Source organism: Urocitellus parryii, chromosome 5 (genome assembly GCF_045843805.1).
Source record: "Urocitellus parryii isolate mUroPar1 chromosome 5, mUroPar1.hap1, whole genome shotgun sequence".
NCBI classification, from domain to species: domain Eukaryota; kingdom Metazoa; phylum Chordata; class Mammalia; order Rodentia; family Sciuridae; genus Urocitellus; species Urocitellus parryii.
This window is the reverse complement of record NC_135535.1, coordinates 155,932,800-155,935,462: the sequence shown is the minus strand read 5'-3', so window position 1 is coordinate 155,935,462 and position 2,663 is coordinate 155,932,800. Positions and strand designations below refer to the sequence as shown.

Sequence of the window (2,663 nt, the reverse complement as noted above, 5' to 3'; positions counted from 1 at the left end):
CCAAACATTTAACACATGGGCCTTTGGGGGACACTTATCCAAATATTGTAGGCTGACTGGGTGGAATCCACTTTAGAGATCACAGAAAATTATCTCTATCCTAGAGACGTCAGAGAACAATACAAGAACACCTAGGAAGCATAATGAACACGGTGAAAGGGGGTGAAAGAAAAGAGGAAGAGCAACTGGAGCCTGTGCAACACTGGCAGGAGTATTTTAGAGATGGTGAAACTATTATATACTATTTTAGGACTATGCGGGTTAAATATGACCCAGCATCAGGATATTTTCAGGGTTTTATAAGCCATTCCTATTTTTAACTTTAGGAAATTGATGTTTTTCCAAAGTGTCATATCAACTGAAACATCAAATAAACCTTGAACAGTGAAGGGGGGTGGAAAAAAAAGAGGAAGCCTGACCTTACGATTCAACTTTTTTATTTAAAACAAAACCGGGTTAATATGAAGATTTTAGAAAATTCAGTTAAGCACAACTATCTATTAAGAAAATTAAAATTTCCTCAAATCCTACCACTCAGAGATAACAATCCTACTAACGTTTTGGTGTGTTTCTTCCCAGCCTCCATTTATTTTCTCTTTTTTGCTAACTTTTTTTCCATTTCCCCCATGCCAGTATAAAAATGAATTGTTTAACAAAAATGTAGTCATATTCTGTTTTGTAATGTGTCCGACTTTTGCATTTGGCAATGCATGCGGCAGGCCTTCCCACATCATGAAATCATTTTAATGGCTACATGTGTAGTGTTGCATTATGTGGATGCATTTATCATGCTTTATAAGTAGAAGTTTAAATTTTAAAAATTAGCATCACTTTTAGATACGGTTGGGGAACCATTGGAGGTGATGAATCTGAGATGGAAGGATAGGTAGCATAGCTTTGCCCTTAGTTTTAGTGAGATGATAGTTTTTTCAGGCTGAGGAAGCCTGCAACTTCCACCATTGATTATATGCATTTTATCTCTATTTTGTGAACCTGCCCTTCATATTGAGCATCAGGATTCTAAAACTGCTCCCTTGCCTTTTAGGGTAGAGGAAGACTTCTTTCCTTGATAAAATAGAGTACTCTCCGGGCAGTATTCATTGGCTTTTCTTTCTGCTTGGTAAAGCACTCAGCAGGCAGGCGGATATAGGACACACAGCAAGGAGGGTAAGGCTGATCCTTGGTAGGTAGGTGCTATTAAAAGCTAAAAATCAGAAGCACCTGCTTCCGCAGCGAGCAGGGTTCGAACCTGCGCGGGGAGACCCCATTGGATTTCAAGTCCAACGCCTTAACCACTCGGCCATCGCTGCCACAGGGACAGGAGGAAGGCGGAGACACTTTAGTGTAACAACCATTGCGCTCGCGCCAGACCCGGGAATGGGCGGAGCCTGCAACCGCCCTAAATTCCTCTCTGAGGCGACTGGGGCTAAAGGTTCGGGCTGCCTCACTGACCGTGTAGACGTGAAGAAATAATGGAAATACCCTTCAGTAGAGGTATACGCAGGTCTTTAAAACACTTCCCTTAGCTGCGTTCCGAAAATCTCAACCTAACCTAGTTTCTGGTCGCTGATTAGGTTTTTGCCCTCCCGCTTCCTCGTTGACTCTCTGAGATTCCTGTGAAACAAACATCACTCGCCTTCCGTGTAGCGGGCCCGCGCTATCGAAAATGTCTGCCTTTCTGTGAGGAATGCGCCTTTGGCGGCTCTCTCCTCGGGAGGCGGGGTCGCCTTCTGAACTCTTGTTCCTGCAATCTGGGGAGGGAAGCGTGAGGATTCAAAATTCTCCTCGTAAGATGGCCCCTCCCGGATTTCTGCTCAAGCAGCCCATCTCCCATTTTCATCTCTCTAAAGGTTTCATCTCCACAACTGGGAGAGTGTGGCCTCCGCTCTCTCAGGAGACAGATATCCTTGGACATAGTTTGAGAACCAAGTTCCGCGCATTAGATCTGCATTCATTACCTTTAAATGCCATTCGTTTCCTCCCTCGTTTAGTTTGGCTACTGCCCTGGGTGCTTTATTTGTGTTATCTAGTTAAAGCTCTCAGAAAGGAGGAGTTCTGCACTCTCCTCGCCCACTTCAGGGGGACCAGGGCAGCCGGGAGCCGCGCGGGGAGGTGCCCCCGATGCCAGGGCGCATGCGCAGCTCCTGCCCGCGGCTTTTACTAGTTTAAAACTGCTTCAATGTTGCGGGAAAGGTCAGCGTCCTCCTCCTCAAGGTACCTTAGGCAAATCCTTGATCTCGGGAATCCTGGATTTAAGTGCTCTCCCTTAATAGGTGTTCACACCTATTTTTCTTGAGATTTTTTGACACCATTTCTCTTCACTAAATTAAGGTGAAGTGCCTAAACCCCATTTAATTGTGGAAGGGGAGCAGTAAACTTGAGAATGGTAAGGGCCAATTTTATCTAATTTTGAGATTATTCTTTTAGGGATTTTATGTTTCAATGTTTGTTTTTTAATTTGGCAAGAGCTACACAAGTGGTCCCATTTTCTCCATGGGTACTGCAAGAGAGCAAAGTCATTCCCAACATTCCCAGGCATAAGATTTATCCTATCCATGAGATTCACTGGCATTTTTCTTTTTTTCCAATAGACACTGCTCAGGAATAAAAATATTTTTGTCTTTTTATGTTCTTAGATACTCTGTGTGCTCTGAAATAATCTA

At 43.6% G+C, this 2,663-nt stretch overlaps 1 non-coding gene across 1 annotated transcript; it reads right to left on the bottom strand.

The window, feature by feature from the left end:
- Positions 1 to 1,228: 1,228 nt before the first annotated feature.
- On the bottom strand, positions 1,229 to 1,310 carry Trnas-uga (transfer RNA serine (anticodon UGA)). The gene has a single exon. It is a non-coding gene; the product is annotated as a tRNA-Ser (tRNA).
- Positions 1,311 to 2,663: the final 1,353 nt, after the last annotated feature.